The sequence below is a fragment of the Bos mutus genome, chromosome 23, assembly GCF_027580195.1.
Source record: "Bos mutus isolate GX-2022 chromosome 23, NWIPB_WYAK_1.1, whole genome shotgun sequence".
NCBI classification, from domain to species: Eukaryota; Metazoa; Chordata; class Mammalia; order Artiodactyla; family Bovidae; genus Bos; species Bos mutus.
In genome coordinates this window covers 42360112-42386498 of record NC_091639.1, presented here as the reverse complement: position 1 = coordinate 42386498, position 26387 = coordinate 42360112, and the positions used below count along the sequence as shown (strand labels likewise).

The 26387-nt window shown below is 45.2% G+C and overlaps 1 pseudogene; it reads left to right on the top strand.

The window, feature by feature from the left end:
- The first annotated feature begins 256 nt into the window (after window positions 1-256).
- The window catches only part of LOC102270455 (heat shock factor protein 1 pseudogene), a 42558-nt pseudogene continuing 16427 nt past the window's right edge, over window positions 257-26387 (top strand).

The window sequence follows — 26387 nt, the reverse complement described above, 5'->3', positions numbered from 1 at the left end:
TGGACAGCCAAGGAAGCCCCTGATTCAAAACTTTTAAAGTCTGGGTTGTCTCTCAATAACTCACAGTAAGGCTACTAGTTCCCACCTGGATACCACAGTGGCCCACCAGCTTGCGGGTGGCTTGCTTTTAAGCAGGAGTTTTCAGGTCAAGATCACTAGACATTTAAGGGAGATTTTCGACAGGAACAAAAAAATTAAAATAAAAAGCAACAAGGAGGAGAGCCGGCGGAGCTGGTGGGAGCGCGCCTGTTGCAAGATGGCGGCGGCCACGCGGTCCCCGCCGGTCGCGGGGCCGCTACCGGCAGCGGCTGCGCTGCCTCCGGTCAGACGGATCTCCATCTCACCGACGGTCCCTGGCTCAAGCGGGCCCAGCAACGATCCGGCCTTTCTGGTCAAGCCGTGGACCCTCCTGAGCGACCCCTGACAGACACGTGGAGCTGTGTCCACGTGCTCGACCAGGCTGGCTGGCTGCCTGAGTCCCCGAGCAAGGCGCGGCCAGCCTCGTGCGGCTGCTCGACCCCTGTGGCTTCCGGAAGGTGGTCCTCATCGAGACCGGCAGCCGGGTCAGGCCAGAGTCGATGACCCCGAGTGCCAGCACCGCGCTTCCTGCGCGGCCAGGAGTAGCTTCTGGAGAACAATCAGGAGGGAAGTGACCGTGCGTCCACCGAGGAGTGAGGACATAAAGCTTCGCCAGGACAGTATCACCAGGCTGCTGACCGCCTTTCCGTGGATGAAGGGGAAGCAGGAGAGCACGGACCCCAACCCGCCCCGCATGAGGCAGAGGACGAGGCCCCGTGGCGGGACGTGGCGGCCTGCAGCAGAAGCAAGCCAGGCTGCAGAAGGCGGTCGACAGGCTCGTCCACGTTCTCATCCAGTTGGCGCGTCCAGCCGGATCCTGCAGGTGATGAGAACGATCCCGGTGATGCTGAAGACGGCGGCTCGGCACATCCCAAGCCCCAGAATGGCTGGCAACACTTCCTGGAGCAGGTCCACTACAGCCCCTATGAGGCTCCCGCCTGGCCTACAGCGGCCCCAGCCTCTCCTCCCCAGATGCTGTTGCCAGCTCTCGACCCATCATCTGTGACATCACTGAGCTGCCCCCAGCAGCCCCTTGGCAAAGAGAGTCCCCTGTCCAGCAGGCCCTTGGTTGAAATCAAGAAGGAGCCCTCCCCATCCCCCAGGCCACCTCAGAGCCCCTGGGCCAAGGATTCCAGTCCTCTGTGATGGGGACTCCCTTGTCTCCAGTTCAGTTCAGTCACTCATTCGTGTCCAACTGCAGCATGCCAGGCCTCCCTGTCCATCACCACCTCCCAGAGCCTACTCAAACTCATGTCCATCGCCTCCCTGATGCTATCCAACCATCTCATCCTCTGTCGTCCCCTTCTCTTCCCACCTTCAATCATTCCCTGCATCAGGGTCTTTTCCAATGAGTCTGTTCTTCGCATCAGGTGGCCAAAGTATTGGAGTTTCAGCTTCAGCACCAGGCCTTCCAATGAATATTCAGGATGATTTCCTTTAGGATGGATTGGTTGAATCTCCCTGCGGTCCAAGGAACTCTCAAGAGTCTTCTCCAACACCACAGTTTGAAAGCATCAAATCTTCGGTGCTCAGCTTTCTTTATAGTCCAACTCTCACATCCATACACGACTACTGGAAAAGCCATAGGTTTGACTAGACAGACCTTTGTTGGTAATGTCTCTGCTTTTTAATGTGCTGTCCAGGTTGGTCACATTCTTCCAAGGAGCAAGCGTCTTTTAATTTCACAGCTGAAATTGGTCACATTCTTCCAAGGAGCAAGCGTCTTTCAATTTCACGGCTGAGTCACCAGCTGCAGTGATTTTGGACACCATTCTGTGGGAGAATCTGAGCCTGCCGCCCAGGCCACATCAACCACACCCTTTACAGATGGGGGGTTGGGGGGAGCGCCCTCCCCACAGTCCCTGCCCCTCCCAGCCCCGCCCCCGTCCCCCATCAGGTGCCTCAGCCTAAACAACCTGGACAGTTTGGCTCCCTCCCCGCAGAGGCCTGGGGGCGCCCGTCTCTTCCCCAGCCCCTCCTGCTATCTGCATTACCGAGTCCAGTCAGGGACCGAGCTCAAGGACCACTTGGATCCACAGACTCCAACCTGGATGACCTGAAGACCAGGCAGACTAGGCACGGCTTCCACGTGGACACCAGCACCCTCCTGGATCTGTTCTGCCCCTCGGTGACAGTGCCCGACAGGAGCCTGCCTGACCCGGGCAGCAGCCTGGCCCGCAAGCCCCCAGGCCTCTGGAGCCAGAGAACAGTAGCCCTGACTCCGGGAAGCAGCTCCTGCAGGCCCCAGGCTCTGTGACGGCCAGCAACCTTCCAGTGCACTTCGAAATAAAGGAGGGCTCCTGCTTCTCCCAGGGGGAAGACCACGGAGGGGATCCCACCATCTCCCTGCTAACTGGGAGGAGGGCCGGCCTGTGCCCTTCCCCACCCCTCCCAATGCAGGGCTGGTCTCAGGAGCCTGGTAACTGGTCTGCCATGGCCCCCAGTCAGCACCAAGGGCCACTCCTGTGTGCCATCTCTTGCTTGGCACTTCACAGCCACACTCGGACTGACCACTTCAGGTAGAACTGTATTTTGGACTTTTTGCATGAGAGATACCCCCCCGCCACACACACACCTTTTGCCTTTCTCCTTCCATTGAGATGTTGTCTTTACTCACTCAGTCGTGTCCAACTCTTTGTGACCTCATGGACTGTAGCCCACCAGGCTCCTCTGTCCTTGGGATTTCCCAGGCAAGAATACTGGAGTGGGTTGCCATATCCTTCTCCAGGGGATCTTCCCAACCCAGGGATCAAACTTGGGTCTCCCACACTGTGGACAGATTCTTTACCACCTGAGCCACCAGAGATATACAGATACGTGTGTGGATGGACACACGAGACAGGCAGAGATCTATGAAAGTCTGGGCTCTGTCTGTGGCTGGGAAAAAAAACAACACGGAGGAAACAGAGAAGAGGGAAACGCCTCATAAATTATAATAAACTTCCTCATAGATAAGCTAGAGTATCTATGAAAGAAAAACAGGATGCTGTAAAAAAAAAAATTAGCAAGAAGGTACAGTAAGATGATCAATAGTTTATATGAGAAATAAAACCTTAAGTCCAATTTTAAGATCTAGATTTTATTACTTCTTATGATGGAAAGAAGCTACTGGCATTTAAAAAACAATTGTCATTATCCTTAGCTCAAGCAACCAACAAAAGTATGTACCTTCTTTTTTGTAAAAAAAACAATAGTCATTATCCTTAGCTCAACCAGCCAACAAAGGTATGTACCTTCTTTTTTGTCTTGAAAATGACTGAAATCTCTAAAGAAAGAAATGTACCTTTCTCCAAGAAATTCTTTCTCTGAGAAATTCTTGTGAGTACCTAGTTAACTGGAGAAATTGAATCTCGCCCTAAGTATTGAGGAGGCTCTTTAAGGCATATGCAGTTAAAAATTAAAAGCTGTCTTGTTAAACCTTAAGCACGGCCTTCTAGGGGGAAGGTGACTTCTCTGTGTCTCTGAGATATAAATGTCCCACACGGTCTTACTAGGTTGCTCTATTGTGTGTGTGTTTGTTTATATTAGGCCTAGAAGAGGTCTTATCCTGTTCTTACTTGGTGGCCAAATGATGGATCCTTTTAAAATTAGAGAAACTAATAAATTATTAAATATAGAGCTTTCTCATTGTAAACAACTGTTGTGTTGGTACCTATAAAACACCAGGGTTTCCTTGGTGGCTCAGATGGTAAAGAATCTGCCTGCAATACAGGAGACCTGGATTAAATCCCTGGGTCGGGAAGATCCCCTGGAGAAGGGAATGGCAACCAACTCCAGTATTCTTGCCTGGAGAATCCCATGGACAGAGGAGCCTGGGGGGCTACAGTCCATGGAGTATAGCAAAGAGTTGGACACGACTGAGCAACTACACTGAGAAATTATTATCTGTTTTAATTATTTAGGAATTGTATTGATTTGACACTGCAAATATTTACAAAAGAACTCTTCCTATTGAATACAGAGCATATGTGCAAAATCCCAAAGGAGGAAAGGCACATCCCCTGTTTTGTTTTGTTTTGTTTTGTTTTGTTTTTTTCTGTTCTGTACCAGTTCACCTCTCAGGAGCCAAAATCTTTTACTGGTTTCTTTTGCATCTTCCCAGATGAAAGTGAAAGTGAAAGTGAAAGTTGCTCAGTCCTGTCTGACTCTTTACAACCCCATGGGATTCTCCAGGCCAGAATACTGGAGTGGGTAGCCTTTCCCTTCTCCAGGGGATCTTTCCTACCCAGGAATCAAACTGGGGTCTCCTCCATTGCAGGCAGATTCTTTACCAACTGAGCTGTCAGGGAAGCCCTCTTTCTGAATACAGGCAATTTATTGGAAACAGTAACAAACTTTATTTTTCTGGGCTCCAAAATTATTGGAGATGGTAACTGCAGCCATAAAATTAAGAGACACTTGCTCCTTGGAAGAAAAGCTATGACCAACCCAGACAGCATATTAAAAAGCAGAGACATTACTTTGCCAAGAATGGTTTGTCTAGTCAAACCTATGGTTTTTCCAGTAGTCATGCATGGATGTGACAGTTAGACCATAAAGAAGGCCGAGCACTGAAGACTTGATCTTTTCAAACTGTGGTGTTGGAGAAGACTCCTGAGAGTCCCTTGGACTGCAAGAAGATCAAGCCAGTCCATCCTAAAGGAAATCAGTCCTGGATATTCATTGAAAGAACTGATGCTGAAGCTGAAGCTCCAATACTTTGGCCACCTGATGTGACGAGCTGATTCATTGGAAAAGACCCTGATGCTGGGAATGATTGAAGGTGGGAGGAGAAGGGGACGACAGAGGACGAGATGGTTGGATGGCATCACCAACTTGATGGACATGAGTTTGAGCAAGCTCTGGAAGTTGGTGATGGACAGGGAAGCCTGGTGTGCTGCAGGTGTGCAGTCCATGGGATCGCAAAGAGTTGGACACGACTGAGCAACTGAACTGAACTGAACTGACTGTGAAGCTAATTATGTTTCGGCATCAGAGTCCCTTCCTGGGCTTCCCTGGTGGTTCAGTGGTAAAGAATCCACCTGCAATGCAGGAGACCGGGGTTCTCCAGTCTCCAGGAGACTGGAGAAGGGAATGGCAACCCACTCCAGTATTCTTGCCTGGAGAATTCCAAGGACAGAGGAGCCTGGCGGGTTTCAGTCCACGGGGCTGCAGAGAGTTGCACACATCTGAGCGACTAACACACCAGGGTCTCTTGCTTGCTTGGGCCCTTCCTGGGCATTGTACCTAATTTTATATTTGTACTTTTGGCATTCTTTTTCTTAGAAAGGGCCACCAGAATTGTACAATTTCAGAGCCCCCAGACCTGGGTCTGTCAGCTTCCTGGGTCTGTCTGCCTTCTCATACAACTGTGGATTTACATATATTCTGTATAAATACATAAATACTAGTATATCATGCTCAGTGTTCTTTGCCTTCGTTTTTTACATTTCGTATCTTGAAATCAATATTTACAGAGTTGTCTCATTTTTAACCATTGTGCTACATTCTATTGTAGGGATAAGGGTCCTTTTATTTAACAGTTCATCTATTGAGACATAATTGAGTTATTTCTAGTATTTTACCAACACACACGGTGCTGCAATGAAGGTCCTTGTGTGTAATTCATGGTCAGGGTGACTGTACCTGCAGATATCTGGGGTAGTTCTTGCTTGTAATAGCACTCCCTTTGAGTGTCAAAAAGTCCAGCGTAGATGTATATTCTTTGAAGCAGAATTGCTTGGTCAAAGAATATGTGAGTGAAGTCATTCAGCCATGTCCGACTCTTTGCGACCCCATGGACTGTAGCCTATCAGGCTCCTTGGTCCATGGAATTCTCCAGGCAAGAATACTGAAGTGGGTTGCCATTTCCTTCTCCAGGGGATCTTCCCGACCCAGGGATTGAACCCAGGTCTCCTGCATTGTAGGCAGACGCTTTACCATCTGAGCTACCAGGATATTTAATTTCATATTAAATAACGGATATTTTAAGATTGCCATCTATAGAGGTTGCATTGTACCCTTCCATCAACAATAGGTGGACAGGAAATTCCAGTAGTTAAGAGGGCCAGTAAAGACTCTTTGCTTTCATTGCCGGCTGGAATGGACAAGGAAAAAAAACCAACAATGTGTGGACAGTATGAATGGTACTAATTTCCTTCCCTGGCTCCTGCCAACTGAGCTTGTTATCAAGCTTCTTTACCTGTGTCTATCCGATGGCAAAAAAGTGTGTCATTGTTATTTTAATTTACATTTTAAAAGTTAGGAGTAGAGACTTCCCTTGTGGTTCCTACAAGGGTGGTTAAGAGTCCACCTGCCAGTGCAGGGGATGTGGGTTCTATCCCTAGTCCGGGAAGATCCCATGTGCCCCGGGGCAACTAAGCCCGTGTGTCACAACCGCTAAAGCTTGTGCACACCCAGAACCCATCGTCTGCAGCAAGAGAAGCCGCTGCGACGGGAAGCCTGCATACCACAACAAAGAGTAGCCCTGCTCGCTGCAGCCAGAGACAGCCCGGGCGCAGCAACAAGACCTAGTGCAGCCGAAATAAATTAAATAGATCAACGGTTATTTTTAAAGTTAGGAGTGAAATTAACTATTTTAATTTCAATCAAATTAAAAACCATTTGAATTTCCTTTCCCATAAATAATCTATATCCTTTGCCCGTTTTTCTGTTGGTTGTCAATATTTTTCTTATTGATTTGAAAGAGATGTTTATGTTTTGGGGAGTGCTGCCTGTAATTTAGAAATAACTTTGGGAAAGTGAAGGCTAGAGGTCACAGTGTACAGATAAAGGTTATTTTAAGCCCGTGCTTCTCAAACTGGTTTACACACACACCAGGAAATGCTTCTCAGTGTGACAGGGAACAGAGTAGATGATGTTTAATAGCATCAGCTCTGGAGCCAGACTGCCTAGGTTCATATTCTAGCTCTACATCTTGCTAAGTAACTTTGGACTCATCTTTTAAGTTTCATGGACTCAATTAGCTATTCATAAAGTAGATAATAATCTCTACTTCACAAGATGGGAGTCAAAGAGCCTATGCCAAGAAAAGTTGGCTTGGAAAACCAAAATAAACAATAATTCTCATCCTGTTATTTGGATTTTTTTAAGAAAAGAATCATAAGGAGCTTTCCTAGTGGTCCAGTGGTTAAGAATCCGCCTTGCAATGCAGGGGACTCTGCTTTGATCCCTGGTCCTGGAAGATTCCACTTGCTGTGGAGGAACTGAGCCCGTGTGCCGAAGTACTGGGCCCACCCTCTGGAGCCTGCATGCTGTAACTGCTGAGCCCACATGTCACAGCTAATGAAGCCCGTGCACCCCAACAAGAGAGGCCGTTGCAATGCACTGCACTGCATGCATTGCCCACGCACTGCAGCTAAAGAGCAGCCCCCACTTGCCACAATTAGAGAAAGCCCAAGTGCAGCGACGAAGACTCAGCACAGCCATAAATAAATAAAGTTTAAAAAGAAAGACTCAAAAGGACACACACACACAAATTAAAGCAAGATAAGAGTATGCCATGCAAATTTTTAACTAGAATCCACCTGGCACAGATAACTTCTTAACAGACTGTATCAGTTAGCTAATTGCTGTTTTCAAAAAAAAAAAAACAAAAAACCCCAAGCCTCAAATGGAGTCACTTATGCTAAGTCCTGGACCTCCCTGGTTGCTCAGCTGGTGAAGAATCCGCCTGCAAGGCAGGAGACCCTGGTTCGTTTCCTGGGTTGGGAAGATCCCCTGGAGAAGGGATAGGCTACCCACTCCAGTATTCATAGGCTTCCCTGGTGGCTCAGACAGTAAAGAATTCGCCTGCAATGCAGGAGACCTGGGTTTGATCCCTGGGTGGGGAAGATCCCCTGGAGGAGGGCATGGTGACCCACTCCAGTATTCTTGCCTGGAGAATTCCCATGGACAGAGGATCCTGGCGGGCTACAGTCCATGGGGTTGCAAAGAGTCGGACACGACTAAGTCGGACACGACTTAGCACAGTGAATGCTAAGTCCCACCAAGACTTAGTATTGGGATGGCTAAAAACTTTGTTCAGATTTTTCCATGAGATGATATAGCAGTTTCAGCTTCTCCCTAGAGTGGACTTTTAAACCAATTACTCTGAAATTACCTGAGCAACCCTTGTGAAGCAATCAGCTTGATAAGACCCACTGCCTTCCCATAAGGCAAGGGGATCATCCCTGGAAAATTCACTTTTAACTTCCTTGTCTCACCCTCCTTCTGCCTCCTTCTGCCTGTAAAATCTTTCCATCTTGTGCATCTCCTCAGAGCACACTTCTCTTTGTTTTGTTTGTTTGTTTGGGGTGGGCATGCTGTGGGACTTGTGGGATCTTAGTTTCCCGACCAGGGGTCAAACCGGGGCCCATGGCAGTGAAAGTGCAGGGTCTTACTCCAGGGAATCTTCCTGACCCAGGGATCAAACTCAGGACTCTCGTGTTTCCTGCATTTTTTTGGCAGGCAGATTCTTTACCACTAGCACCACCAGGGAAGCCCCCTTAACCCCTGGACCACCAGGGAATTCCCTGAGCACACTCCTCTTTGTTAGACAGGGTGCTGTCCATTTCATGAATCATTGAATAACGCCAATTAGATCTTCAAATTTTCTCAGTCCACTTTGTTTTATTTAACACTGTGTATCTAACTACCCCAAAATTTAGTGTTTTGAAACAACCATACAGTTAGGTCACCCTTCTGTGAGTCAGCAGTATGAGCTGGGCTCCTGTATGAAATTCTTGTAATCTCAGCGAAGCTCACTCCTGGACAGCTCTGCTTCTGAAGGTTGCCTGGGCGTGGATGCACTGATAAGAGGTGCCGGGGCCACAGGGCCAGTGATCCAGAAGACTAGCCTGAGTGTGTTTTAGGATTGACAGCAGAAGTGTACAGAGCTTTCTGAGGCCTTGGCTCAGAGCTGGCATAAGGTTGCTTCCACCTCGTTTTATTGACCAAAGCGAGTTATAAGGCCAATCCAGATTGCAGGAGTGTGGCAAGAAAGCTCCACCTTTTGATGGAGTAGCTGCCAAGAGCATGTTGCAAAGGGCCCAGAAAATAGGAAGTGAGGAGAATTGCAGCCAATTCAACACCTATGTAAATTCAAAGCTTGGGATATAGAGTGTAGGTAGGAGGTAGCTAGCAATCACGGGGCTATACAAACCCACAAACATCCCACAGAGCAAAAGTCAATCCAAACATCTGCCACAGCCAGAGGAAACCAAAACCACTGCTGGTCTGAGCTGGTTATTAAGTAAAGCATTTCCTCCCCTTTCCTCCCTGCCTCTGGCTTTGATGGGTACGGTGGGATGCTGAGTGAGGCTGGAAAGAAACACACAAAGACGCCAGCTGCGCTGTCTTTGTTCCTCAGCACAATTTTCCAAGTCAAGCTTATCTGGGAGAGAGAGCAGTGAGCAGTTCTGAAGAGACATCTCAGTTCCCTGCCCAGGAATTGGGTTATTCTTGCTGTTGTTCAGTCGCTAAGTCATGTCTGACTCTTTGCAACCTCATGGACTACAGCACACTAGGCTCCTCTGTCCTCCACTATCTCTTGAAGTTTGCTCAAATTCATGTCCATTGAGTCAGTGATGCTATCCAACCATCTCATCCTCTGCTGCCCCCTTCTCCTTTTGCCTTCAATCTTTCCCAGCATCAGGGTCAATGAGACAGCTCTTCACATCAGGCAGCCAAAGTACTGGAGCTTCAGCTTCAGCATCCGTCCTTCCAATGAATATTCAGTGTTGATTTCCTTTAGGATGGACTGGTTGGATCTCCTTACAGTCCAAGGGACTCTCAAGAGTCTTCTCCAGCACCACAGTTCAAAAGCATCAATTCTTCAGTGGGTTGCCATTTCTTCCTCCAGAGGATCTTCCTGACCCAGGGATCAAACCAGTGTCTCTTATGTCTCCTGCATTGGCAGGCAAATTCTTTACCTATGAGCCAGCTGGGAAGCCCGGGTAGCCTGGATGAAAACCAAGAATCCTAGCCACTGGACCACCAGGGCTTGAGGATAGGAGCAAAGTCATCCTGGCTTCCTCCTTAGGCTCCCCCACCCCACCCCTACCCCTGCCTCCTTTTGAAAGTAAGAATGTTTCAAGGAGGCAAAAACTGTGAAAACAGGGAAAAGTTTATTATTAGAAACTAAGTTTATTATTAGAGAGACAGCATAATAACATGTGGGAAAGCACAGAGAGAAACTGTTTGTTTATTTAAGACAGAAGCAAGGCAGAAATACACACCCAGAGAGGAGTGGAGGTGTCCTGAATGAGGAGCACAGCAAAGAGGTAATTTAAATCTCTTATGCAGGGCAGTCTTTCCAGGTCTTTGCGAGCATGCGTTGCACGGCTGCTCAGTCATGTCTGACTCTTGGCGACTCTATGGACTGTAGCCCACCAGGCTCCTCTGTCCATGGCATTTTCCAGGCAAGAGTACTGGAGAGGGTTGCTATGCCCTCCTCCAGGGGATCTTCCCCACCCCGGGATTGAACCCCCGTCTCTTTTGTCTCCTGCATCTGCAGGCAAATTCTTTACCACTGAGCCCCTGGGAAGCTGTGGTCTTTGTTCATGTGTGGCCAATTTTACATGTTTCTGTTTTCACAACTGACTGGTCCTTGGACCCTCCGCAAGAGGGGCGTGCAATTTTCCGCTAAGATGGATTCTACCACAGCGGCATGTGGGTGCATGTCCACACCTATTATGGAGTTGGGCCCCCCCTTTTTGACTCGCAAGAAGCCTTCCTGTCCGTGTGCAGACAGGGTTTTCCTTGACCTCAAGGGAGGGCACCTAATCTCGTTACTTCTGCAGAGCTCAGCTTCTGCCACTAGCTTTGTCCTCGGAGTGTCTGGGTGAGAACAAAGCTTGAATTTTACTCTACTTGACAAACACCAGCTGTCCAGCCCAGGGGTCCACGTATCGCCTGTCTCAAAGCCAGTGATAGCTGGCCTAGAGATGAAATGTAATTTAAGATGAAGTGTAAAGGGCTTTTTATAGAGATAGTGGGTAGATATGTTCTGTGGCCTTCCTGAGTTGTTCAGAGGCAGAGAAAGGAGTAGCTCCACAGGGCAGGTTCTCGGGAACAGTGGTGGCAAAGGATAAAGCTGTTATCTGATTACAACCTCTAAGCCCACAGACTCAGTGTACTGCTGTAGAAATAATAAGCATAGATTTTAGTAAATGATATAAAGGAAATAAAGAGCATGAGAGAATTATTGCTTCAGAGGGCGGGGAGGCATTGGGTTTCGTGACAGCGTGGCCTGGAAAAGGCTCCCTGAGGTGACTTGAAGTTGGAGAACGAACTATCTCAGTGATTCAGGCAGAGGGACCGACTCGTGTCAAGTCCCAGGATAGGGAGGACCTTGGCACATTCTCAGACAATGACTTGCTTTTTCTAACTCCAATTTTATCGGATAAAAAGCATTTTCTTACTGCAATCCAGAACACACATGCATCCAAAGCAAAAATTTCATGAAATTCTCCTTCTACATAAAATACTAAAACGCACTCTTGTATTTTCTTTTACTTCAGGTTCACTGAGATATGATTTACATACAGTAAAATCACCCTTGTTATGTGTACAGTTCCAGGTATCTTGATAAATGTGTACAATCACAGAACCACCACGACCAACACGTGGCACATCTCCAGACCCCTCAGAACTGCCTCCCGCTCCTTTGCACTCAGTCCCCTCCCCTAACGTGAAGCCAGGGGCCAGCACTGATTTGATTTCTGCTCCTACAGATTTTTAAACATAGTTTTTCTTGATGTGTCTATTTATAGGTTTATATGATTTTAATGGTCTTTTCAAATAAATTGCTTTTGGTATCACTGATTTTTCTCATTTGTTGTTTCTGTTCTCAGTTTTATTGATTTCCTCTCCAATCTTCCTTATTTCCTACTTGTTCAGTTCACTTTGAATTTAATTTGCTCTCTTTTTTTTTTTTTTGGCCTCTTAAGGGACATAGATTAATAATTTGAAACTTTTCTTATTTTCTAGTTTAATATTTAAATTTCCATTTAGGCACCACTTTGGCTATACCCCACACATTTTGATATATTGTGTTTCTATTTTTATTCAATTCAAAATATTTTCTACTTTCCCTTGTGACTTCCTCTTTGACACATGGGTTAATATTTAGAAGTGTGTTGTTTAACTTACAAATATTTGAAAGATTTTCCAGATATTGTTCTAATTTAATTCAGTTGTGGTCAGAGAACATACTTTTTATGATTTTAGTTGTTTAAAATTTGTTGAGGCTGTTTTATGGCCCAGACTATGATTGATCTTGCTGAACCCTTCATGTGCTCTTGGAAAGAATGTTGTTTTTCTGTTTGGTGGAAAGTTCTATAAATGTCAATTAGGTCAAGTTTGTTTAGGGTGTTCAGGTCTTTTTATCTTTGCTGAGTTTTGGTCTACTTGTTTCATTGATTCCTGAGACAGGAGTGTTGAAACCTCCAGCTATAATTGTGGGTTTGTCTATTTTGATTTTCAGTTCTGTAAGTTTTACTATTCATATTCTGGAGCTGTGTTCAATGCATGAATATTTAGGACTGTTATGTTCTTCATGAGTTGATTTCTCTTTATCCCAGGTAACATTCCTTACTGTGAACTCTATTTGTCACATATTAATGTAGCCCCTATGCTTTCTTTTGATTAGAGTTTCATAGTGTATCTTTTTGCATCCTTAACCTAAATATAGCTTTGTATTTGATGTGTTTCTTGTACAAAACATATAATTTTGGTCTTGTTTTTATTTGTGTAACATAGTTAAAAGTAAATTAGGTAACTCATAAAGTAACAGAAAATATTCACAATACATCTTGACAACAATAGACCAATATAAAAATAGGTGTAAAAATAAAAAACAAGTTGTATATTTATGACTTGTACACTTTGGGTAGGCATGTTATACTTCAATAAAAAATTTCAGGGACATCCCTGGCGGTCCAGTGGTTAAGACTCCATGGTTCCACTGCAAAGGGTGCAGGTTTGATCCCTGGTCAGGGAACCAGAATCCAACATGCTGGGTGGCACAGCCAAAAATAAATAATTTTTAAAAAATTTCAGTGAAGAAACTGAAAAACAATGTCATATAATTTTATGAGACTTTTTAAAAAAATCAGTAGACTGCTGATCCCTACTGGTACCTCATTTTCGGTTTAGAAGTCCCAATCTTATTTCGCTTAGCTGTTTATTTTGGTATTAATTTCATACTTTTATATTTTTAATCAACATTGTCATTTTTAATCAATTATTCATGTACTTAGTCTAAGATTCAAATGGTTAGGATTCAAACGCTTACTCCCACCCATCTATCCACTTCTCCAGTGCAACATAGCTCATTTTAAAAAACTATTTATTGAATTATAATTGACATACAATATATTATATTGGTTTCAGGCATAGAACATAGTGATTTGATATTTTTTATATTACGAAATGATTACCATAAGTCTAATTACCACTTGTCATCACACAGAGTTAGTACTATATAGTTCATTTTACTTAAATGGATATTCATCATTAACATATTATGAGTGCACAAGTGTTCAGTTCAGTTCAGTTCAGTCGCTCAGTCGTGTCCAACTCTTTGCGAACCCCATGAATTGCAGCACGCCAGGCCTCCCTGTCCACCACCAACTCCCGGAGTTCACTCAGACTCACGTCCATCGAGTCAGTGATGCCATCCAGCCATCTCATCCTCTGTCGTCCCCTTCTCCTCCTGCCCCCAATCCCTCCCAGCATCAGACTCTTTTCCAATGAGTCAACTCTTCGTATGAGGTGGCCAAAGTACTGGAGTTTCAACTTTAGCATCATTCCTTCCAAAGAAATCCCAGGGCTGATCTCCTTCAGAATGGACTGGTTGGATCTCCTTGCAGTCCAAGGGACTCTCAAGAGTCTTCTCCAACACCACAGTTCAAAAGCATCAATTCTTCGGCGCTCAGCCTTCTTCACAGTCCAACTCTCACATCCATACATGACCACAGGAAAAACCATAGCTTTGACTAAATGGACCTTTGTTGGCAAAGTAATGTCTCAGCTTTTGAACATGCTATCTAGGTTGGACATAACTTTCCTTCCAAGGAGTAAACGTCTTTTAATTTCATGGCTGCAGTCACCATCTGCAGTGATTTTGGAGCCCCCAAAAATAAAGTCTGACACTGTTTCCCCATTTATTTCCCATGAAGTGAAAGAGATGGGAATACCAGACCACCTGACCTGCCTCTTGAGAAATCTGTGTGCAGGTCAGGAAACAACAGTTAGAACTGGACATGGAACAACAGACTGGTTCCAAATAGGAAAAGGAGTACGTCAAGGCTGTATATTGTCACCCTGCTTATTTAACTTCTATGCAGTGTACATCATGAGAAACGCTGGACTGGAAGAAACACAAGCTGGAATCAAGATTGCCGGGAGAAATATCAATAACCTCAGATATGTAGATGACACCACCCTTATGGCAGAAAGTAAAGAGGAACTCAGAAGCCTCTTGATGAAAGTGAAAGTGGAGAGTGAAAAAGTTGGCTTAAAGCTCAACATTCAGAAAACGAAGATCATGGCATCCGGTTACTCACTAAATAAACTCTCCTTCCCCTCGACCTAAGAATTGCCTTTGTGTGTATTGTTTCTATATTCTTACCATTAATTCAACTTCCAAATATCTCCTAGTATGTACTTCTCTTCCATTTGTTCAAACACATCAAGTCATCTATCACATTTTCTGAGTGAAATTTCCTCTTGAAGCCTCTGACCGTCTCCTATGGGAACTGGCTGCCCTCCAGGCCTGCTGAACAGCTGTGGTCTTTGGAGTCTCCGTTCACTGTCTTTCTGGGAATCCTCTTCGTCTTCTCTTGTGTTCCATCTCCTGCTTCACGCATATCAAGAATTCTTTTTTGTTTGTCTCCTAGTTGTGGTAGAGCACATCCTGTAAGTTTCCAGAGCAGAGATACGTGAGAAGCAAATGCTTTGAGACTTTGTACATCTGGAAGTGTACTTATCCTCCTCATGAACCAATTAATAGTTTGGTTTGGTATTGAATCTTAGATAGGAAAAAATTTCCTAGAAAATTTGGAGGCGTTGTTCCGCTGTGTTTTTTATTTCAATGGATGGAATTCTTGCTCTTGATGCTTTGTGTAAAACCTGTTTTAGGGAACTTGCCTGGCGGTCCAGTGGTTGAGACCTTGTGTTCCCACTGCAGATGCAGGTTTGATCCCTGGTAGGGATGGCACCCCACTCCAGTACTCTTGCCTGGAAAATCCCTTGGACAGAGGAGCCTGGTGGGCTGCAGTCCATGGGGTCCCTAAGAGTCAGACACGGCTGAGCGACTTCACTTTCACTTTTCACTTTCATGCATTGGAGAAGGAAATGGCAACCCACTCCAGTGTTCTTGCCTGAGACTCCCAGGGACAGGGGAGCCTGGTGGGCTGCCGTCTATGGGGTTGCACAGAGTCGGACACGACTGAAGCGACTTAGCAGCAGCAGGGAAACTAGAGAAGGCAATGGCACCCCACTCCAGTACTCTTGCCTGGAAAATCCCATGGACAGGGGAGCCTGGTAGGCTGCCGTCTACGGGGTCACACAGAGTTGGACATGACTGAAGCAACTTAGCAGCAGCAGCAGGGAAACTAGAATCCCGCATGCTGAGTGGCGCAGCCAAAAAAAAACAAAAAACAAAACTGTTTTAGCCTCTCTAGAAGTTGATAAGGTCTCTTTTTTCACAGTGGTGAATTCAAAATGATCTAGCTCTGCATGCATGCTAAGTAGCTTCAGTCATGTCCAGCTGTTTGCAACCTCATGGACTGTAGCCCACCAGGCTCCCCTGTCCCTGGGATTCTCCAGGCAAGAATACTGGAGTGGGTCGCTATCCCCTCCTTCAAGGGATCTTCCCAACCCAGGGATTGCACCCACTTTTCTTATGTCTTCTGCATTGGCAACAGGTACTTCACCACTAGCACCACCTGGGAAGCCCAATATAACTCTAGAACTAATTTTGTTTAATGTACTGGGCCTCGTCTTTCTAGAAACTCATCCACCAGTTCTGGAAATTTTCTTAAATTATTTCTTTGGTTATATCCTTCCAAATGTTTTCTTTTCTTTTTAAAAAATTATTTACTTTTATCAGCTCTAGAACTGAGTCACTGGAAAAGACCCTGATGCTGGGAAAGATTAAAGGCAGAAGGAGAAGGGGACGACAGAGGATGAGATGGTTGGATGGCATCACCAACTCGATGGACATGAGTTTGAGCAAGCTCTGGGAGTTGGTGATGGACAGGGAAGCTCGGTGTGCAGCAGTCCATGGGGCTCGCAAAGAGCCGGACACGACTGAGTGACTGGACTGAACTGAAGGTCTTCATTGCTGCACGAGAGCTTTCTTTAGCTGCGGTGAGCAAGGGCTGCTCTCTAGTTGAGATGTGCAGGCTTCTCATTGTGGTCGAGTCTCTTGTTGAGGAGCATGGGCTCTAGAGTGTGCGGGTTTTAGTAGTTGGGGACACACGGGCCTTGTTGCCTGGTGACATGTGAGATCTTCCTGGACCGGGGACCAAATCCATGTCCCCTCCATTGGCAGGCAGATTCTCAACCACTGGATCACCTGGGAAGCCACAGCTGTTTTCTTTATTTTCTCTTTATATAACTCCCAGAAGCAGATACTGGACTTCTTGGACTGATTTCCTAAATATTTTAAGTCCTTTCTCCCACTCCTCATTTTTCATACTGTTTTTCTTTTCTCTACTTTCTGAGAGACTTCAGCAACTCCAAGTCTCTGTGTTTTTCATTTCTACTATCATATATTTTATTTTCAAGAGCTCTGCTGTGTTCTTTGAGTATTATTTTTTATAGTATTCTGTGATTGTTTCATAAATTTATAATTTCTTGACTCTCTTGAAGAAATTCATAATAGATACTTTGGCAAGTTTTCTTCCCCCTTTTTAGTCTCTGTTTCCTCTGAGGTAGGGGCTTCCCAGGTGGCTCAGTGTTAAAGAATCTGCCCACCAATGCAGGTGACACAGGAGACATGGTTCCACCCCTGGGTCAGGAAGATGCCTTGGAGGAGGAAATGGCAACCCACTCCAGAATTCTTGCCTGGAAAATCCCATGGACAGAGGAACCTGGCAGTCTACAGTCCATAGGGCCACAAAGAGGTGGACATGCCAGAGCAAGTGAGCATGAACGCGCGCCTCTGAGGCAGTCTCTTATTCTTGTTTTGACTAATCTCTGTATTTCAAGTTAGAGATTTTTCTTGAAACTTCCGATGATCCTTGGCTATCTGCCTATATTTAAGAATGGGACACTAAAACCTGATTAGGCAATCTCTTCTCTTTGAGTGGGGCTTTTCAAATTTAACATGAATGTCTTGGTTTCAGTTCTCCCAAAAGAGACCCTAAAACCAAGTATTCAAGTGGAAGTACTCACTGGAAGCATAGAGGAGTAGAAAAGTGAGACAGGGAAGAGAAAACAGCTGTAAGGCTAACTGTAACTGAGGCTTAATGCTATGGAAAACCTTTGGGAAAATGAAAAACACACATCTTGGAACTCTCCTATAGAGCAGAAAAGGAAGTTGGGACAGCTATAAAAAACAGAGAATCTATGACTTTTCATTGACCGACGCCTTGCCAGGAAGGAAGAGGAGTCTTTCTTCTTCCTGGTAGACTGCTATTGTCAGAGAAGGCGATGGCACCCCACTCCAGTACTCTTGCCTGGAAAATCCCATGGACGGAGGAGCCTGGCGGGCTGCAGTCCATGGGGTCGCTAGGAGTCGGACACGACTGAGCGACTTCACTTTCACTTTTCACTCTCATGCATATTGGAGAAGGAAATGGCAACCCACTCCAGTGTTCTTGCCTGGAGAATCCCAGGGAAGGGGGAGCCTGGCGGGCCGCCGGATATGAGGTTGCACAGAGTCGGACACGACTGAAGCGACTTAGCAGCAGCAGCAGCATTGTTGCAGCATGTGAGAGCTCCCCCTGCTGGTCTCCTGACTATTGAGGTTTCTACTCCAGTACTCTTGCCTGGAAAATCCCATGGATGGGGGAGCCTGGTAGGCTACAGTCCATGGAGTCACAAAGAGCGACTTCACTTTCACTTTCTATTTATTAAATTTTTTTTTTTTTTTTTTTTTTTTACCATTTCTCCCTTTTGATCAAGGTCATTCTCTGAAAGCACTGCTGATCAAGGAACAGATTTTCTAACTTCAACAGCTTTTTGTCCCTCAATATCAGAAAGTACCTTTCCTGGGTGTAGTGTCTTAGGTGAGAGGGAAAATGCACAGATTGAAAGCTTATCAAGATCACATTCAAGCAATGAGGAGGGTCAGGAGAGAGAAATGTACCTTTTATCACAAGTCCATATGTTATCAAGATCGTAGACACTGGAAATCTTCTGAGGTATTACGTCATCAAAAAGGTTTGGTGAAAAGTTTTCAACAGGCCTCGTCCAGATATTTTGGGAAAACCGTTTCGTTGGATCTCATCTGCGTTAGTTCAGGTCGCCAAGTGACGGGCAGGCCCGGTCAGGGCTCAGTACTTTCTTTACGTATTCCAGGTAAATCCAAAGGCCTATTCCTCAGAGTCTTGCAGGACAAAGTTTGGTTAGAAAAACCTGATAAAAGCCTTTCCAGCAACGTTGAAGAGCCTTCCTCTGAAGGCTGTCTTTTTCAAGAGAGAAAATCTCCAGATTGCAAGGTGTGATGCATAAGGTTTTCCTCTTTTGAAAACAAACTGTGGAAAGATTGCTCTACCAAAGCACAGTTATTTTTAATAGAAGCAGTTAGGCCTTTGCAATCCTGGAATGCCTCTCCTTTGATCAGTTGTGGGTCAAAAGAAGCAGAAGCCAAGTGCATTGGGCATCCTGAAACTGTCTCAAAGGGTGAGCACTTATGAGTTCCGAAAGTGGTGGATCTGAGGCTTGGAAGGACCAGTGACGATGCTTTGGAGGGTCTTTCCAAGGTATTTGGAGGGACTCTACAAATTTTGCCAGTTGAATCTTAATGATGCCATTAACGCATCTGACTAAACCAGAGAATTGAGGGTGGTAACCACAGTGAAATTGCTGTAGAACTGGCCAAAGTGCAGGCGAGTTGTTGAAGTATCTGGCCAATAAAGTGGGTTCCTTGATCACTAATGAAGTTTGAGAGGAGGCCCTAAGTAGGGATAATCTTTTCCAAAAAGACTTCAGCCACAAAAGAGGCAGTAGCCCATCTGCAAGGCAAGGCCTTGGTCCAACATGAAAACATACAGACCATGACCGAAACATATATCCAGAAGATGGAGGAAATTGTATGAAATCCATTTGCCAGAATTTGAACGGTCCATTAGGCAGTTCAAATGTAGGAATAGTTGAATAGACTTCTCTGGGTTATACTTCTGACAAATGGGGTAAGTGAGGTGGGCACTTTCTGTGGTGTTGTTAACGCTTCATCACCAATATTGAGTCATGAATGCTATCATTTTGTCAGTAAATCAATGGGTTAATCCATGTATTGTAGTGAGGAGTGGGAATTTCAGAATCAAATCAACAATTTTTGAATTCCAAATCTTGTTTTTCCTTATCTGAGGCCAGTTGGTTGGACTTCTCTAGCCAGTGTTTCTAAGTTATCATTTGGGAGAAATACCCCTTTGGCTTGTGACACAAGTTTAGTAGCTGGTAGTCCCTTTAAGGGCGGTATTTCTTGTGGAAATATCAGTAAGGTGATTTCCCTTAACTTCCAAAGGGTCAAGTTCAGAATACCCTAGAATCTCACCAATAGCTAAAGCAGCAGGTAAAAGTACTGGACCTAATAATTTCTGAACATAGAAGCCATTTAAAAATTTATTTCCTCTGAAGTAAGGAAGCCACATTGCTTCCACAGCATTCTAAAATCATGAACTACTCTGAAAACATATCAACTATCCATATAAATATTGTCCTTGTGTGAAGAACAAGCCCATGTAAAACTATATAATTCAGCCTGTTGGCCATAGGTAAACATGCTGCCTCAACATCAAAAGGAACTGTGAGAGCAGCCCAGCATAATATTTATGGTTGTCACCTTTTGAACAAAAACCATCAGTAAACCATAAGAAATTAGTGTTACCCAGAGGAATTTCAAGATCACCAAGAGGAATCAGGAGGTGATCCATCAGCATTAAGCAATCACGAGGGATTCTGTCGGTGACAGGGTTAAGATGACTATACCAAAAACGGGTTACATGAGATGAGGTAGCAGAAGGACTTCATAGGAGGTGAGGTGTCTGGCCGAGAAAAGTTCAGTGTAATGAGAATTCAGGAGGGTTTCTATTGCATGAGGTTAAAGGAGATTCATAATCATTTTCTCAGTGGCTTTGACTAAAAGGGCATTGACCATAATGGCTCTAGGGCAAGGTGGTCAGTTGCTGGCTGTAATACCCTCTGGGTCAACAGTGGTCCCCCTGTTTTGGGGTGAATACTCCAAGGGCATTCCTTAGTTTTCATATACAAAAAGGAGAAAGAGAATCCGATAATTGGGATGCCTAATGGCGTGTGGGTTCATCAGACTCCCTTTTAAAGTCTTAAATCTATGTCCTCCAGTTGTTTCCATAAAATTGGGTTGGGGTCATTATTGTTGAGTAAAACTTACAGAGGTTTGGCCATAAGAGAAATTTAAATCCAATTTTGACAATAACCAGCTATCCAGAGAAAAACAGTAGGCACTTAGTTTTGGGTTTGGGGAAACTTAGGAGACCATGAAGTCTATTTGGATCTAGCTGTAGTCCTGGTTCTAAGAGCAGACGCCCAGATATTGAATCCAGATTTGGGCAAACTGCACTTTTTCTTTGGTAACTTTCTATTCTTTTAGGGCTGAGTGCTTTAGCAAACTGGATGCTGTCTTCCTGTGAGGAGCCTTGAGAAAGAGCGCAAAGAAACAAATCATCCATGTATGCAACAAAGTAGAAGCTTTAGGGAACTTTATGTCACCCAGATCAGCCTTCAAGATTTATGATAAATAGAAGGACTCTCAGTAAAACCCCGAGGCACTACTGTTCAAGTGAATTATTTTTCTTCCCAAGTGAAGGGAGAAAGGCATTGGCTAGTTCATCAACCAGAATTCTAAAGAATGCATTGCATAAATCAATTATAGTAGAGACTTTACTTCCAGTGGGAATGGATGTTAGTATGATATGAGGACCAGAAAACAAAACTTCCTTGAGTGGCTTTGAGAACTGTGGGCAGAGATGCAGAATGGAAGAGGAAGAACACAGTAGGTACTTCATGGTGGCCACAGCTGATGTTTATGGACACGAATGAGGCCTCTTGTGGGCTCATCCGGAGATGTCAGGGGAAGACTGGTCTGCAGGACTGGCTGATGCGGGTGGAGGCCTGCGACATCAGTGACCCCCAGTGGACGCCTCCCAGCATTCACGACCTCACGATGGCCCCTCTCCTCGATTTCACAGAGCACAGTGCTGGCCTGTGCTGGTCCTGCCACCTGATTTAATAGAGCACCGTGGCCTTGGCTGTGTGCCAGTTCTGAGCCTAAGCCTTAAGAAACCCAGCAGTTACTATTTTTCCTCTTCTGGGAACGTTGCTATTTATTTATTTGGCTGCGTCAGGAGTCAGTTGCAGCACATGGGATCTAGTTTTCTGAGCAAGCTTCAAACCTGGGCCCCCTGCATTGGGAGCACAGAGTCTTAGCCATTGAAACATCAGGGAAGTCCCTGTTCTGGGAGCTTTGGGTCTCCAGGTAAAAAGCGACTGTTGGAGCGACTGCATGATGAGGTCACAACAAGGCGCTGAGGACTGAGGCCTCAGAGGTGTGACCACAGGCGGGCGGTTCCAGTCACCCCCGGCCACTGAAGCCCTCGAGCTGAGACACTGAGCGCAGGAGGGAGATGCCCTGATGGACCTTCCAGCCCCGTGGACACCACAGGGATGGCAGGGGACCTGTGACCCGCCAGAACTCCTGACCCACTGAATTGTGAGAAGCAATCAAATGGTCACTGTTTTAAGGCATCATGTTTTGGGACAGTTTGGTATCTATCAACAGAAAACCAAAACTGAACCAAAAGAGGAACTTTGAGTTCTTGATGTTTGAGAGACTTCCTCTCCAGACCAGTAAGGTCTGACAGCATTGAGACTGCACTTGAAAAGAGCGAAACCTACAAGGCAGTTAAAATCATGTGCTGGTCTGGAGGAAACATACATGTTAGAGTTTTTAAAAATCTGTAATAAGGACTGTTTTCTTTACTGATATGCTTCGAAAACCTAAGTTTGAAGAGAAGAATAGGAAATGCTCCCCAAAGTACCTCCAGGCTGGGTGACTTTTGGACCCATCCTAGTATGAGCTCCTTCTAACAAACGGCAAGGGAGCTGGGGCCTCATTTTTTTTTTCCAGGAGCTGAAATCTGATCCCTTTAGTTTACAACCAGATTAAATAAACTCACTTTTATGCTTGTTTGAAAAATAAAGTTTTGGACTTCTCTGGTGGTCCAGTGGTTGAGAATGTGCCTGCCAATGCAGGGGACACAGGTTCCATCCCTGGTCCAGGAGGATTCCACATGCCACAAGGCAACGAAGCCCGTGGGTCAAAACTACTGAGCCCGAGCTCTAGAACCCACGTGCCTCAGCTGCCGAAGCCTGTGCACCCTGGAGCTCACGCTCTGCAACGAGAAGCCCGAGCCCCACAACAAAAGAGTAGCCCACACGCAGCAACGAGGACCCAGCACGGCCATAAAAAATAAATGAAAGTAAAATTTAAAAGAAGTTCTGCAAGGAAGAAATTACTCATCTCTATGGAGTTCTCCCCATGTGGTGTCAGCCCATTCTCTGAAGAGGCACCCTAATGTAGGGAAAGAATGGTGAGGTCTGTCGTCACAGAGGATAGGGTTTGAATCCCCACTTCCTTCCCCACCTCAAAGCTGTGATACTCTGGAGAAGTTATTCAACATCTTTCAGGCTGAGCACAGGCTCCCTCATCATTAAAAAGTAAGACTAGTAATATCTACTGAAACCAAGCAGGACCCTGGAGGGCCTTCCTGGGGATATACCACCCCCTACCTCTCCCTGTGTCCCTTGCCTCTTGGGGCTGATGCACTGGGACGACCCAGAGGGATGGTATGGGGAGGGAGGAGGAGGAGGGAGGAGGGTTCAGGATGGGGAACATGTGTATACCTGTGGCGGATTCATTTTGATATATGGCAAAACCAATACAATATTGTAAAGTTAAAATAAAATATAATAAAATATTAAAAAATAAATAAATGGGGAAAAAAAAAAAAAGGCTTAACCTCCTAGTTCAGTTCAGTGCAGTTCAGTCGCTCAGTTGTGTTTGACTCTTTGCGACCCCATGAACCACAGCACACCAGGCCTCATTGTTCATCCTGCTGCTGCTGCTGCTAAGTCGCTTCAGTTGTGTCCAACTCTGTGCGACCCATAGACGGCAACCCACCAGGCTCCCCCATCCCTGGGATTCTCCAGGCAAGAACACTGGAGTGGGTTGCCATTTCCTTCTCCAATGCATGAAAATGAAAAGTGAAAGTGAAAGTGAAGTCGTGTCCTAGACCTTCCCCAAATCTCAGACAGCAGATTTCATCAGAGAAATTAAAAAAAAAAAAAAGCAGAAACAAAGGAAAGCAGTAGAGCAAGACAAGGTAATAAAAACTTTATCCATAATACAACAGCAAGGACATTTAGTTCCTCTTCAGGAGCTATAAATCCTATCCTGAGCCATACTCTTGAGTTGTTTTGCAGATACTAAAGCCCCACCAGGCAGAAGTTAACTGTTCACTGACCACCAGCGCATAGATCCCAGAACAGTTGGAACCAGAAGGTTGATGTTTGAGATTCTTGAAAGTTGACCCTGTTACCTTACCACTGACCAGTCAGAGGACTGTACACAAGCTGATCATGCACCCCACAACCCTCTTCCTCCCCTTGCCTTTAAAAGCCCTTCCTTGAAAGCCAAGGGAAAGTCTGGTTTTTTTGAGCATGAGCTGTCCATACTCCTTGCTTGGAGTCTTGCAACAAATGCTGTCCTTTCCTTCATCACAACCCCGAGTTGGTAGATTGACTTTGCTGTGCTTTGGGCAAATGGACCTAAGTTTGGTTTGGTAACTGTACCTTGAAGGATTGATTCAAGGAAAAAATGAGGTAAGGTACATGAAAGTACATAAAACATTTCCAGGCATATGGCTGAGACTCAAAAATGTCTTGGCTGCATTTTGCTGCATTCAGAGGTCACTGAAGCCCAGGTGATGGCTCAAAGAAGATGAAGGAGAAAACAGCAGGATGCACAGCTTGTGGGAGCTGGGTTGGGTCACCACCACTGTTCTCTTTTCCAAGCCTCTTGCCATTGACTTAAATCCCGGAGACGGAAGATTTTAAATACATGACCCTATTGTCATATTTTCTGTTATGTGTATCCCTACTCCCATCACAAAAACAAAGGTCCTGCCTTTAGTATCTCAGGAAAGGAAATAGAGTAGAATGCAGATTATCATTTATTTAGTTTTTGACTTTGGGGTTTAAAAGCCAAAGTCTCAAAAAAAAAAAAGTTTTAGAAGAATAATTAGAGAATTCATTTTTCTCAGTGTTGCCCCACACATGATACACACTCACATACATACACACATATTGATACACGTGTACGTGCAGAAAATCAAAGGATTATATAAAAATTCACTAGACTCTGCAGATGGGAAGTCAGATGGAAACGGGGAGCTGGGATGAGGACTGTGTGAAGAAACCATTCATGTGCTCTTCTCTTTGCCCTCAGCAACTAAGTGGCCTCCTCCTTCTTTGGTTGTGGCATTATCCTGCTTGTGAGAAGATTAAGATTGTTTCAGAAAGAACAGAAAGAGGAGAAAAGAGCTAATGTGTTGAAATTCAAAATAGGATTTTGCAGCAAGACAATAGACTTGCAATTGCACGCACAGAGAAATCATTTTCTGTATTCATTTAGCTCCTATTTAACATAATCAAGATCGAGCTCTAGGTCCAAGTTTCTACAAAAGGGAGAGGTAATTTAATCTCTCGTTTCTGATTTCGTCACCTGTTCACGATGACAATCATAACATCTACCTCAAAGGATGGCTTCCAAAAGGGGCTCCTGTCTTCTGAAGTGGCAACCAGAGCCAGGAAATCAAGGGTATGATATGAAAGGAATGCAAGAGAAGCCACCCCTTCTAGTCTTGGGGATTGAAGAAGAAAGCCAGGAGGTGACAGTGAGATAGACATCAAAGAGGCTGACCGTGGGAGTGGGGAAATGGCTTCAAAACAGCCAGAAAATAGAAGAAGTCATTGAAGTCGGTACAAACTGGTGTCCAGTGTAGATACATGGGCAAATCAAGGTGAACCAGGAGGGAGACAGAGAGTAGTTTGCACTTTTAGTTTTTTCCTAGGTGGGTATTGAGTTGAGAGCCATGGGCCTGCCATGGGCGTGGAGTGCAAGCAAGATGGTGAATGGGTGACAGAGGTGTAACATTCAGACAGCTTGGGTCGGGGGCTAGGTGGGGGATATAGTAGATATTCAGGGAGTCCACTGGGTTCTCCAGAGCCACAGAGAGGTTGCAATAGCCAGGGAGTATGAGTGAGATCAGATCCAGCCATAAGAGTTGTTGTTCAGTTGCTAAGTTGTATCGGACTCTATGCCATCAAATGGACTGCAGCACACCAGGCTTCCCTGTCCTTCACTATCTCCTGAAGCTTGCTCAAACTCATGTCTGTTGAGTTGGTGATGCCATCCAACCCTCTCATCCTCTGCTTCTCCCTTCTCTTCTTGCCCTCAATCTTTCCCAGCATCAGGGTCTTTTCTAATGAGTCGGTTCTTCACATCAGGTGGCCAAAATATTGGAGCTTCAGTTTAAGCATCAGTCCTTCCAATGAATATTCAGAGTTGATTTTAGGATTGACTGATTTGATCTCCTTGCAGTCTAAGGGACTCTCAAGAGTCTTCTCTAACACCACAGTTCAAAAGCATCAGTTCTTTGGCGCTTAGCCTTCATGGTCCAACTCTCACATCTGTACATTACTACTGAAAAACCATAACTTTGACTAGACAGACCTTTGTTGGTAAAATGATGTCTCTGCTTTTTAATATGCTGTCCAGATTTGTCATAGCTTTCCTTCCAAGGAGCAAACATCTTTTAATTTCAAGGCTGCAGTCACTGTCCACAGTGATTTTGGAGCCCAGGAAAATAAAGTCTGTCACGGTTTCCATTTTTTCCATCTATTTGCCATGAAGTGATGGGACTGGATGTGATGATTTTAGTTTTTTGAATGTTGAGTATTAAGCCAGCTTTTTCACTCTCCTCTTTCACCTTCATCAAGAGGCTCTTTAGTTCCTCTTCAATTTCTGCCGTTAGGGTGGTGTCATCTGCATATCT